Source organism: Artemia franciscana, chromosome 18, assembly GCF_032884065.1.
Source record: "Artemia franciscana chromosome 18, ASM3288406v1, whole genome shotgun sequence".
Taxonomy (NCBI): Eukaryota; Metazoa; Arthropoda; class Branchiopoda; order Anostraca; family Artemiidae; genus Artemia; species Artemia franciscana.
The window spans coordinates 26,507,737-26,522,156 of record NC_088880.1 but is presented as its reverse complement, the minus strand read 5'-3'; the positions used below and the strand labels follow the sequence as shown (position 1 = coordinate 26,522,156).

Here is a 14,420-nt window from a genome sequence, read left to right as displayed (position 1 = left end):
TTTTCAAAGAAATTACCCCCCCCCAAAAAAAAAAAAAAAATTTCCAATATCTAGGGGGAGGGGCAAAAAACAAGGGGAAAGCATAATTCCCTCTCCCTGAATTGACGTCATCGATTCAGTTTGAATCTACTCCCTGAATTGACGTCATCGACAAGTCCATTCTACATCTAATTTTGCCCGTGGAGCTAATTCATAAAGAGTTGAGAGGGGAATGCTTTTCCTTTTTGAATGTTCATTCGAATGATGATTCGCTTTTTTCGATGAAAATACAAGTCGTTTTAAAAGAAATTACCCCCCCCCCAAAAAAAAAACAAAATTACAATATCTAGGGGGAGGGGCAAAAAACAAGGGGAAAGCATAATTCCCTCTCCCCGAATTGACGTCATCGAATTCTTCATGATCTCACAAGCATAATTTGTTTCTTTGGTTTATTCAAATTTCATTAAATTGATCTTGTCAAAGTTTAAATATTAAAGGTAGGTTGATAAGACATTACATCCCATTTCCTTGAATACACGTAATTGAAGACGCCTAGGTAAGAGTCCATTTAGAGGACAAGTTTAAACAGCCAAAAGTAAGATACAACAAAAAGAACAGCTTACATCAAAAGGAGACAGAGCGTGGGGAGGGGGTTATCCCAAAGGATAGCCTCAGGACTCTATCCTGTCCCTCTACAAAAGAAAACAGACTAAAACATGTGGAACTACAGACAGTCAGGCCGAAAACATACTTTTTGAAGCACTTTCTGGACATGTGTCCTTTATTCTTTATAAGAAAATTCCAGAAATCAATTCAAATACTGAGCACTGAAAATCCCTGAAAGTTTCATCTGTGAAGCCCAACTAACTTCCCGTTCTAAGGTATCTCAGGCATCATCAACTGATAACGCAAGGCTGACAAATATACAGGCATTAGAATAAAAAGAGCAAAATTGTCTAATCCAAGATTCCACCTGATGTGGGACAAAGATTTTCAACCTCACAGCTTTAAAATCTCTCTTTCTGAAATTTGAATTGTGGCCCCTGGAGTTTTTGGAGTGATGGATTCTGATTTTTTTTTTTTTTGCGCTTTATTTAATGTAAATTTTGGAACGACATAATGTTCAAGCATATAGAAATTAGAATGACATATTTAATTTCTAAATGCATAATTTGTCAGGATATTGTAACACAGCTACCAAATAACGACTATATTTTGCTACTCCTTATATTCCATTACTAGCAATTTTAGTGGTTAGAATGTCCTTTTATTGATCATTTTTAAGTAAACACAAAAAGGTGAATTTGTTGTCTCTATTTACTTCCAGGTAACAATAATCATTTTCTAATTATAAATTTTTCCATAATATCCTTCTCTAATTTTTTAACTGTGGGCGTGGGTCTTAGTTTACTATTTTGTCAGTTATTTTAACTGCCGAAATTAAACATACTTAAATGTTTTATTCTAGCAACAGACTTTAATTTGAGCCACCCAAATCAAGCCAGTTAACAATGGAAAACAACAGAGAAAATTAAATAGGAAGCCATTTGGTTTGTTTTGATAATAATATGCTGGCTTATCTGAAAGAGCAGCTGACATGAGCCAATACACTTTTCCTATGTAGCTAATCTTATCCTCTATCCTAGGTTAGTTCAAAGGTCAGCTAACAAAACTCCGGTGTCAACACAATCCCCCAGGGCCTGGAGCAGGCGTTGTAAGTTACGCCCTGGGGGCATATATAGTTCTTATGGAAGGGATGTTCGTATAAACTTCAGAAAGAGCTCATTTGACTGGAAAGTAAAAGTTCTAGTTCACATTTTAAGAGTCAAAAGAGATCCGGTGACCACTAGCCCCCCATCACGCCCTTTTTCCTCAAACCCATCCAATAGAAATTTTGAGATAACTATTTTGTTAAAAATAGTTCAAAGGTCAGATAAGAAAACCTGGGTGTCGATATAAACCCCCAGGGCCTGGGGCCAGGCGTAGTAAGTTATGCCCTGGGGGCATATATGGTTCTTATGGAAGGGATACTCATACAAACTTCAGAGAGGGCTCATTTAAATGGAAATTGAAAGTTCTAGCTCACTTATTAAGAGTCAAAAGAGACTATGAAAAGCATAAACCAATGTATCAATAATATTTTTAAGGACATCACATTTGTCAGGTCTCATCACATGGCTCAAGTTATCCTTAACAAAATGCAGATTGCACTTTTTGGCAAAACTATCATCCCAGAACTACCTATCAAAACTCACTGGGGATCTATCTACCAATCTAAGCGCTTCATGAAAGAGTCATGAAAACCTTTACGGTCTTTGTCAATCGATAGAAGGTGTGATATAAATGAGGGCATTCAGGATATCAGAACGGTGCTTTTCAATGGTGGGAAACAATCCACAAATGCCAAGACACAAGGAGGGTATTTGTATATGATCCTGTCCTGGCTGCAGCTACTCCGCTTGATCTGCTTTTTGGTGCAAACTCAATGACACAGGATGGATTCACAGATGCAATAAATCAAATCAGTGAGCTTGCTAAATTTTCCTACCAATTTTTGGAGGATGGTAATTCATTTAACAAAAGATCTGAAGTTGACTTTGTCAAAGTTTTGACTTTTATGAGGTCCTACAAAGTCTAATAAGACCCACTGTAGAAACCAAATCAAGCATGAAACAGCAGACAAAATTTTAATGGTCCATCAGTCACTCAATAGCAAAAAACTAGTATCACCATGCAGCTTCAAAAATGCCTAGAAATTTCTGGGAAAGGCTGGAAGAGATGTTCATGCTGCCATCATGTATTTCTATCAATAGTTCACTGCCACTTGACAGTGGAGGATGGTCTGGTGGAAGATGATCTGTCAGACATAGCATTATGGAACCACACATCCCATATTATCAGATCAGCTGCAAATTCAGCTCTTCCAGCAGTGTCACTACTGAAGAAAAGTTCATTTAGGAGCAGTATAATGAGCAAAGGAATAAGTGCAGAACCTTGTGGTAGACCAGTATCAAGTTGGATTTCTTCAGAATAATCTTTGTTTACTCTGACTTTGTAACTTTAATCTGACAAATAATCAAATATGAAATTTACCAACTTCTCAGGAAAATCCATACATCTTAAAGCCATCACCTAAGATGTATCTACTTACATAATCAAAAGCAGCCTGAGAATCAACTAATATAGCAATTAGTGGTATACCTTCTCTTTTGGCTTTTCTGTAGGCTCCTTCAAGAATAATGATGAAAGTAAAACAGTTCAAAATAGGGATGATACCTTTTTACTGACAGTGAAATATAAAATTATTTAACTGGATATTTTTCGAACACATATACCATTTTTAACAGACTTCATCTTCTCCTGGTGCTGCAAGTATGTTTGCTTCACTGAGGAAATCATTCAATTCTGAAAGGGTGAATGGGAGAATTACGTCTTCCTTATATTTAGCTTTACTGTGTTGTTTGCAAACACTTGGTTTTGCAAGATTATTAATTATAAGGTCTTAAAACTAGCAGCAAATGCCTCTGCTTTATTTTTGTCTGTTAGAAGATTAATTCTATTAACAGACAAGCTTAGGATTGTCTTACTACTTTTCCTATTACTTTTTGCCATTTTGTTTGTGAAACTGTGTATCCTGCCTGAGGGAAAATTTGAGTCAATTTCTGAGGTAAACTCCTCCCATGTCAATTGCTTTCCTCTCTTTACCAATACTGCCTTCTTTACCAATGACTCAGCCTTTCTTAATAACAAAAGTGTATGAGTACAGGGGTGTACTCACAGTGCATGAGTACAGGAGCTTTTTTACATTCTTCATTCCACCAAATTTTTGCCTGTTTTTTTAAAGAAGAAAATTTTATTGGGTCTGGTACCTGTGGAATTGCTGATCTTGCTGCACACTCAAAGATACCAGAGACTTTGTTGCTTGAGATTCCAAATCAGCTTCATCAGTCAGCTCATTGTAATTTGCTTTATCTAATTCTTCCTTGAATTGATTCCAGTTTGATTCCTTGGATTAAACTTATATGTTGGTTGATTTGTATCATATTTTTGGTTGTCAATTAGAACCAACTGTGCACTATGGTCAGTTTGCATTTCTAACACCCATGATAAAATGGTATGATCCAAGTTGGGCCAATTTGCAAATCAAATGTAAAATATTTATTATGTTTTATATTGTAATGAGTTGGGAGCCAAAACAGTGTGAGGACAGTCAGCTTTATTTGATGAGTTGCAATTCTCTCACATGCAACTATGGGTGTTAAAATCCCCTAACAAAATAGGTATTTTGTCATTAATCTCTTCTCTTAACACCTCTATTATATTATTATTTCCATTTGGATTATAGAAGGATGTTATCTTTAAGGGTGGCTGGTTCTTTATAATTATATAGAAACTAATTATATCAACTTCATTGGGATGATCCATGTAAGCCAAAACCAAATGGGAAATCCGATTCCTAACAAATATTGCCACATCACTGCCTCTCCTACCTGTTGACTGATCCTTTCTATATATGCTGAAACCAGGTATCATTATCAGTCACAAGGCTGTGGAGGTGAGTCTCTTACACACATATTATGTCAACACCATACCCGCAATTCCAATCAACTAATTCATTTAATATAATACTATTTAAAGACATCACATTCCATTGAAGAATTTTAAGGCTACTCACAGTTTGTTGTGGGGAAATCCCTTTTGTGATTATACTGTTTAGTCTTTGGTTTATCATTGCTCTATCATCCTTTTGATTTCATTGCTTTTTGCTGAGTGTTATTGGAACTACTGTTGGGGCTTTTGTTTCATTGAGTTTTGGCATGATCACTTCTGAATTGAGACTTTCCATTTTAACATTAGCTACTTTCCAGATATCCATTCCAAACAGGTTTGTTGCTTTTCTTGTCAACCAAGCCTTGATTTCCAATGAATCTTCTTTTGCATTAATCATAAATTGCATTATTAGGTACCTGCAAATTTGTGTAGCAGCTCTACTGGGTATGTGTTTAAATGTGAGGTTGTATTATTAGGCTGTGACTGGTTTTTCTGATATGCAGAATCTCTCTGAGGGCAACCCAGTGATGGAAATTCTTGCTTGAATTTTAGAAGTTTTTTCTAGAAGAATTTTTTTCTGTTTGACTGCTAGGAGTTTGTTCTACATAGTTTCTTGTGAATTTTCTTGCTCATGGGGGGTTTTTGTTTCTCCTGGCTGGTTTTGGTGTTGAGATTTTGGAAGCTACAACACTGTATGGAAGATTTGCTGTTGCTGATTATCCAAAGGATATCATGCTCTTCTTTGTTGCAAAGGACAAACATTTTTTTTGCATTGAACTATGGCCAAAAACCTTGCAGTTTTTACAATAAGCATTTGTTTCAGTGCAAGAATCAATTGAGGGAGCATCACTACCGCATTTTTGGCATGATGAAATTTCTTTTTTGCAATTTTTTAAGGTGTGACCATGCAGTAAGCATTTTGAGCACTGAAATGATTTTGGTTTAAAAACTTTGTAATTTGTTTTTTACCCATATAAATACAGGTTCAGTTGATTTCTGAATTTGCCTTGATGAGCAGATAAATTTCCCCCATCATTTTAGTGCTTTAGACAGACTGATTCTTGAGCTGTTACAAGGAATACAGCTTTACCTTGATCATCAACCAGAAATTCTTGTATTTACTTGGTTGTAATGTCAAATTCTAATCCATATATGACATATTGAGTCCAGTTTTGAGCTGATGGTTCTTTTCCCTCTAAAAAGGAACCAGAAAGGCTTAATGAAGATGCATACTGCAGTAATTTTTCCGTCAGTTTTTCTTTAGTAAAGTGAACTTCAACTTCTTCAAAGCATTTTATTGACCAGTCAAAGTTGTACTGAGCAAGCAAAAATACAATTTGTCTAATTTGTGTGGGTCCTTCTTCTTTAAAATGTTTTTGTCTGTAATTTCCTATGTGAACTCCAAATACTTTGCAATATTTTGTTGCTTGTTTTTTTTACAAAATGATTGGGGGTGACATCACTTAAGTTTTTCTTTCGTTTTTTGCCTGGTGTTTCTTTGTGAGTTTGATAACCCAACAAAGAGTTGGCTTGCTTGTTTGCTAATTCAATGGCTCCTATTGAGTGAGATGGTTGTTGCAAAACTCAAGATGGCATATTTTGGGTTCACAGGGTAGAGAGGTAATCTAAGCATTTCTTGGTGACTTTCACTTTCAATCTTTTGGAGAAGTTATGAAGAAATGATAGAGAAGCTTCTTTCTTTCTGAAAATCCTATAGAGCAGGGGAAGTGACAATACCAATTCACTTAACCCCTCCAATTAAAGAGGGGTCCCTCCTGGTGGGTAAACTGGCTCTTGCAATGGGCAACTGTCCCTCTTCTGCCCAATTAGTAGGAAAATCACCCTCTTTTTGGCTCTTGTGTCTCAAATTTGGGCATATTAGTAAATATAGCACTGACAATGTTGTATCAGCAACACTGTGTCAACTGCCAATTATTGACAGCATTGCAATGATAATTCAAATCCTCTGGGGGCTAGGAATAATGTCTCTGTCTCATAATAGAGTCAATAATCCATTCTGTTATTTTCAATGTAACACATGCATTTGTTTACCACCATAAACTAGGAGTTACTTCATTCTGGAAAGTAACTCCATCACTCCTTTAAAAGCTTCTACAACTCCAGTTGTAAAAGTGACAACAACTACCACAGTCCTGAAGAAGTGTTTGGTTATCCAAAAGCAGAACCACAAAAAAATAAAAAACTACAGACACCCTGAAAAAATAAAACTGGAAGAAAATGCAAGAAAGAGACTCTTAAAAGGGTTAAGAAGACTGGAACAAAACATGTTGAGCAAGCAAAAAAGGTCAGAAAAGATATTTGGTCAACTCAAAACATAAGAGTGATAGGAAGGAAGACTGATGAACTATTGCCTGATAAAATAAATAATTCAAGGAGTTTTTTTTTTTTTTTTATCCTGACTCAGATGAAAGTTTTTAATTACTCTCTGATATTTCAACAAATGCCGAGAATCTTCAAGCTGGAAAATTTTTCCCTGTCAATTCAATGTAAAAAATGCTGCCTTCTTTTACAATAGAAACATAGTTGAAAAATTAAGTGGTAAAGAAGAAGGTGTTTACAAAGTTTCTTACTTAAGGAAATCTAAAAAATATGTGAGAAAATTGATCTACCCTTCTGTGCCCAAATATAGAGATAGTGAAACTTAAAAAAAATAGTTGCTGTTCTTTCTTCTCCAACTCTTATTGAGGAAACAACAGTATTTTTTTGTTCATATTATTGACTTACAAATAAAGTGAACATACCACTCAATTCCTTCTGTTAAGCTTTTTACAAATATAACAATTACTTATATCACAAATTTTGTTTGTTTAAAGAGTTAGGTTGTTTGTTTTAAGTTTTAAGCCTTTTTAATACCCTAAAACTAGAAACATTTTGGTCATTTTCAAGAGCTTAAAAAGGCTTAAATTTGAATTAGCAATAGAAGCAATCACTATATTCATAAAGAGCCTTAAAAGAGGCATCAAGTGGTATGTTCACTTTATTTGTAAGTCAATAATATGAGCAACAAAAAATTTCCCAAAACAACCTCTAGGCATAAAACTTTGTCTTTTAATGTCAAGCTAAGAGATGACAATAATTGAGTGCAAAACAACTTCTCATTATCTATGTATTTGTACTTCACTATACATTTTCAATAAATGTGTTTAAAAAAAGTTTAGTTACAATTCATACAATGTCCTAACCTGGGCTAAGGGGTGTCCCAACCTAGGCTGGTATATTTTTTGAGTTCATATAATTGACTTACCATTAAAGTGAACATACCACTTGATGCCTTTTTTTTATGTTCTTTACAAATATAATAATCACTTCTACAACAAATTCCAATTTAAGCATTTTGTGACCTAGCCTAACCCTATTTAAAATAATTTTGGCATTGAAAAAATGTAGTATTATTTTGTTGAAAACAACCAAGAAAACAGTACTGAGAAACATAGTATTATTTTGTTAAAAACAACCAATAACTCATACTTTAATTGAAAATTCATCATTTTTAAGAGCTCAAAAATTTGTAGTAGAAGCAATAGAAGAGCAATAGCAAAGGATATAAACAAATGGTCAATTAATGGTGAAGTCTTGGACTTCTGAATTTTGGTGTCTGGTAAATGTTTAGTTTCATCACAAGCTTTCTAAACTGGAAACTATGCTGTAGAGCTGCATAGTTTCTATACAATGCAGTATTATGTATTAATAGTATGTTTCTACTAGAAATGCTAATTCTAGGAGTACATCCATTTCTGGTTTACCCTTCTCCTTCAGGGGGCAAACTAAAAATGTGTAAAGTGGGCTTGCTAACAGGTAACATTACCTGTTAAACAGGCAATGTTTAACAGGTAATGTAATACACTACCTGTAATGTTAAACACTACTGGTAATGTTGTAACAGGTAACATTACCTGAGCAAAGTATATTTATCCATGAGTCCTGCATTTATTCAATAAAGAGTGATAAACTCAAAATAAAACCTCAAAAAGATAAAACTCAAAACAAAACCTGGTTCATAAAATAAATATAGAATAAAGACCTTGCCCTACTGCCCACAGGGCTCATGGACTAATACACTTGGCTCTATAGGTAATGTTACCTGTAAGCAAGCCCACTCTATGCATTTTTAGTCTAGTTGGAGGGGAACGTAATGTTTACTTTTGTTCCAAGTGCTCTAAAGTGTGTATTACTGTATATAGCAAGATACTGATGATTGCATAGGCTATTGTTTCTTTGTCATTAGTCTGTAGATTCACCCCTGAAAGTTTCATTTTCCTAACCTAAACCCTTTCTGAGATAGCAAGAAGTCAATTAGCTAGAATTTTACAGAATCTTACTATATGCAGTAATATGCACTTTAGACAGCTTGTGATAAAACTAAAAATTTACCTGGTATCCTAATGTGGGCTGGTTTCCCCTATGTGCTAACTCAATTGATTTATATATAGGTTTTTTGTCTTGTACACACTTATATACTGTACTTGCAAGAAAAAAAAAAGGGGGCATAAAATGGTGTGTTTACTTTTTACCAAGTAAAACACACCAATAAAAATCCTAATAAAATTCTAGCCTATTAGGAATTTATTAGCAATAAAATCCAAATATGTTTACCAAATTTCATGAAAATCAATCCTCTCTTGGGAGAAAAAGATTTGTGTAGATGAAAGACCCTCTTTATGCTCTAGCCTACTATAGATTGTGAATCTAGCCTAAGCTTCAAAGTGTCATTAATCCTATTACAACAAACTTCTAAGGAAAAAGGTTCCAACTCTTCAATTATAAACCAAATGGCAGTACCTATATGTGTAGTCTTTCACTAGTAATTTTCAATCCAAGATGTACGAATTAATCTTGACTACACATTGATTTTTTACAAAAAAACTAAATACTTCTTCAGTTTCATGAAACATCTGGCGCTGAAAGACATTAAAGAAGAAATAACCATAGTTAGAAATGACTAATCCAGGAAGTGTTTTACGCCAAATTTAACCTAAGAGTTTTGTAAAATGAGCGAAATGACACATTACAAAAAATGTTGGAAAATTTTTCCACCAGAATGCAAGAAATTAAAACCAATCAGACGCATGTTGGATGTCACAGCTTGCACAGTCAACACAAAGCGATATGATACCTCGCTAATTCAAGCCATGTTTTATGTGGATGATTTACAGAAGCTGAATGATGTAGCCTACCCCTCGACCATCCTGAAGTTCCAGCTGGATAAAACATTGGGTAGGTAAAAGGCTCCACACGATTGTCGGTATATTTAAAATAACAAAATTTTGCCACATTGCCTTACAACCTTTACAACATTGCTTTACATTGCTTTACTGCCTGAGCTTGGCCACCCCATAAAAAGGACAGAAAAAGGGAATAACATGATTCCCGTTCACTGCCCATGTTCCCCGATTGACATTGTGCCGTGTGTGAAAGAAGTCTGAAGGGCAATTAATTGTGTAACTTTTTGCGTTCACACCTTATTTGCAAGTTTGAATGAATAACCTGGTGTGTGATTTTATAATCTGGTATTTGATTTTGGTGATTTGATCTGGTGATTGAGCATGCAAAGTGTCTATTTGAATTTAAAATGGCTTTGCATGATTTTTTCAAATCCTTTTTATAAAGCTTATTTTTTAATTCAGCACAAAGACTTATTATAATTATAAAAGTTAGGTTAAAATAGTTAGGTTAAAAGTTAGGTCAGCATGAAGAGCAAGCACAGAGAATACTTCATTACATGCAGGAGGGTTGAAACTTCGATAATTAACATCATCTGGCACACTAAAAATGAGCTATACGTTTGGAGGCTGTTGTCAAAATGAGGCAGCAAGTTAATTTGTATCATCCTATACTTCTCTCATTTTTTCGTAACCTTTGGCATAGTCGTTTGTGTTTCTCAATATTCCGTCCAAAAAATTCATCAGATTGCGAGAGATTCCATAATTTAAAGGATTTGCAAGGCATTCCTCAACAGTGTCATTGGGTCTAAAAAGTGCATTTGGCCGTATGAACGAGACTCAATTTCACCTTCAGTAGTTTGTTTTGGATGTGCCGCTAAATTGATTCTGTGATAAATTGATCCAGCTACTTTGAAGCTAAATATATTCCGACTATTTATGGTTTGATCATCCTTTCCGTTGAATGAAACTAGAGCAAATACGATTTCAAGTTTCAACTATGTTGATGAAATTTTTAAGAGAGCAAGTGACATCCTAAAAAAAGGCAAAAAAATTCATTAGGAAATTGAGGTGGTGACATTGCAGTTTGACCATGCAAGCATGGTCGAATTGTGATGGTGATACATATATATAAATATATATATATATATATATATATATATATATATATATATATATATATATATATATATATATATATATATATATATATAAATTACATAAAATTACAGAGAACCCTTCGAAGTGCTGGAAAAAAGTTGAACGCCCTTGTGAATACATTTGTGCAAATAATGTTCCTCAGCTTGAGTGGATAAGTTATTATAAGCATGAGTTTTATTCTCCCGATCCTGACCTTGAATTAGAATTTGAAAAAAATTAAGTGCTTGTCTGAAAAAAACACGAAGCTTCAGCATTTGTAATTAAGCCAAGTGATGCATTATTTAATTTTAAAAAAAATTAAGGAAACTCCGCGGGAGTTGATGGAATTTCTGCCCCACATTTTGATTATACTTTTCTTCACCACTTATCTCTACTTTTTCAAATGTCTATAGAAAATGGAGTTGTTCCTTGTTAATTTGCAGTTGGTCAAATAACCCCTATCCCGAAAAAAGGCAAATGGATTCTACAGTGTGTAATTCGTTCCAACCAATAACAGTTTCTTGCACTATTTTTGAAATTATTTGAGTCAGTTATTTTGGATAAAATTGTTTCTGAATGTTATGTCCCACCCCACCAGTTTGGTCACCAAAAAGGTATTAGCCGGGAGCATGTCCTTTTTATGGCATTTGGTATGTACCAAGTGACATATAGCGATCGCAAATTCTGTCGGTTAGTCTGTCGGCCCCGGTTTTTGTCTAGTTTAGGCACTTCCAGGTAAGCTAGGACGATGAAATTAGGCAGGCGTATCTGGAACAAGGCCAGATTAAATTAGGAATTGTCGTCTCTCCGATTCTACCATCTAGGGGGGGGGGTGAGGGGACGGTTAAATCGGAAAATCAGAAAGAATGAGGTATTTTTAACTTACGAACGGGTGGTCGGATGCTAATGAAATTTGATATTTAGAAGGATATCGTGTCTCAGAACTTCTATTTTAAATTCCGACTGGATCCGGTGAAATTGGGAGGAGTTGGTGGGGAGCCTAAAATCTAGAAAACGCTTAGAGTGGAGGGATCGGGATGAAACTTGTTGGAGAAAATAAGCAGAATTCCTAGATACGTGATCGACATAACTGGTACGGATCCGCTCTATTTAGGAAAGTTAGGGGGGGGGTTAATTATGGAAAATTAGGAAAAAAGAGGTATTTTTAACTGACGAAGGAGTGATCGGATCTTAATGAAATTTCATATTAAGAATACCTTCGCAACTCAGATCTCTTTTTTTAAATCCCTACTGGATCCAGTGTCATTGGGAGGGGGGACCGGAAATCTTGGAAAAAACTTTAAATTGGAGAGATCAGGATGAAACTTGGTGGGAAGAATAAAAACAAGTTCAAGATACACGACTGACATAACCGGACCGGATCTGCTCTCTTTGGTGGAGTTGGGGGGGGGGAGTAATTCGGAAAAATTAAAAAAATGAGGTATTTGTAACTTACGAACGGGTGATCGGATTCTTTCCCAGTTGACCTCCTTCGACAGGAAATAGTTATTAAATGAATAAATTCCGTTTAGTTTCGCCTATAGGCTATGCGTTATTGATAAAAGGCTGCATCATTTTCTTTCTTATATGTCGATAGTATCTCATCCTTGGTCTACATTATTTATTTGATTGTCTCTTGGTATTGATTGTGTTGCGAGAGCAACACTTTGGTTTTGTCCCGCTTTTTTTCCCCATGCCGCCGATCTCAGCTTATTCCTGGAAACTGGTAAGAGTCTAACCTGTACGGTTTTTACGGAAAGTGTGGACTAAAGGCCGGATTGACATATATGACTTTACATTTTGGAATGCTCTGCAGAACTCTTGCCTGGGGCCAAAAAGGATGGTTTTTGCTTGTCCATGAGCCAGCCTATGGTGTGCGAAGTGAAGCGGAGTTATATAGCCTATGTCAGAGAGGAGTATCTGAAGTTTTGCAGCCAAGCTTTCGTTTCATCAAACCATGTTTCTGCTTTCGAGTGGAAAGCTCCGTTCTAGCAAGCAAGCAGGCAGGCATCACTTTCAAATTGAAGATGGACTAAAATCTATAAGTGTTAAATATATGCGGCAGTTACCCAGCCCCACAGCCAATATATCTTCTCAATACTTCACTCTTTCCACTAAATTTTGTTTAGAACCTTTAAAAAAGCTTATTAATCCAATTTAACAGCCCTTATGTTTTAAAAGCCATTCTTGAATGATTCGAACAAAAAACCAAACTTTAGCGTAAAGAGCGAGATTCTTTTAAAAATAGGAATAAAAAAATAATGGAAGTGATCCAAGTCTTTGATCATTTTGATATTGCTGACCATAATTTTTCAGTGTTTGTCCATCTAATTATTTTTTTACAGACACATGAGGGAGTGGTCAGAATAGGAGAAAAAATATAACCATCTAAGATTAGAACAAAGCATTGGACAGACTTTATAAGATTTTAGATACATTTTGTGTGGAAGAAAAGGGAATTTTGGGTTTTTAAGGGGCACCCTAGATGCGCGTAAATTTTTCACTAAAATGAGTAAATTTTACTTTTCGGTATACAGTTTTATCTATTACGATAAATGATCATAGGCAACGCAATAGTGCTGCCTAAGTAAACAGCAATGTAGACAGAATGTATTATTTTAAATTTGTTTGTTTTTTTGTTTTAGACCTATAGACATATTTGTTTTAGACCTTTGTTTTGAACGTATAGAAGGAGCTGCCTTAAAAACTTAAAGCTCGTTCGATTGAAAAATGAAAGGGCTAGTGCCCCTTTTAATAGTCGAAAGTGATTAAATTTTTTTGTTCTTAAGTAAACTATTGCAACAATATACATAACTCATTTGAAACCAATGTAACTTACCATTGAAATTGAGTTTGAAATATTAATAAATATTATCAAAACAGGCGATGAAGATTTAACTAAAAAAAAGTTCGAGGTGATTTTGAAAAATAGTAATTTCAAAACAATGGTGAAAGATATATAGCTAAATATAAATGGTACATGGTAAAAATATAAATAATGGTAAAACACATTTTAAATTACAACAGTGCTAAGACAGATGTATTATAGGCTCTCCGCTAACAGAAAGAAAGATTACGTTTTTGCACATTGTTTTATTTACGACAATAAAGGTAATAAAGTTGTTTACAAATTTAATCAACCGTTTTCCTTGCATAACTTTGTTGACTTTTTATATTTGTCGGAAAGAGTTCAACTCTTTCCGGAAACTCTTGTCGGAAAGAGTCCGGAAAGTTCAGCCAATAGTCAAAGACTTTTCTAATAAACTTTTCCAAAGACGAATATTTCCAATAAACCACACACAAATTAATGTCGGTATGTATAATAGTGTATACTTGTTTAAATTTTTTAGCTTGATAAAACAATTGGGTTATAAAAAACATTTTCACCCAAGCCTCACTCATTTTCAATTAAGCCTGACATAAATAAAAGGGAAAAATGCTTAAGAAAATGGTTTTCTCAGATCCACATCTGGTTAATTCCGTTATATTCTATGAAAAGTTGCTGTGAAGTCAAAAAGGTGAAATTCTTGTGTGAGCGAAACAAAATTTATTGTACGCAATTTCATGAAA

General features: G+C 34.7%; 1 protein-coding gene across 9 annotated transcripts in view; it reads right to left on the bottom strand.

Moving 5' to 3' along the window:
• Positions 1-9,448, bottom strand: part of LOC136038819 (calcium/calmodulin-dependent protein kinase type II alpha chain-like) — a 119,269-nt gene extending 109,821 nt beyond the window's left edge. For all 9 annotated transcript variants that reach the window (XM_065722214.1, XM_065722217.1, XM_065722220.1 and 6 more), the window contains exon 1: positions 9,331-9,448. The gene's annotated coding sequence lies outside the window, so the exon portion shown is untranslated. The remainder of the gene's footprint in view (positions 1-9,330) is intronic.
• Between the last annotated feature and the right edge of the window lie 4,972 nt (positions 9,449-14,420).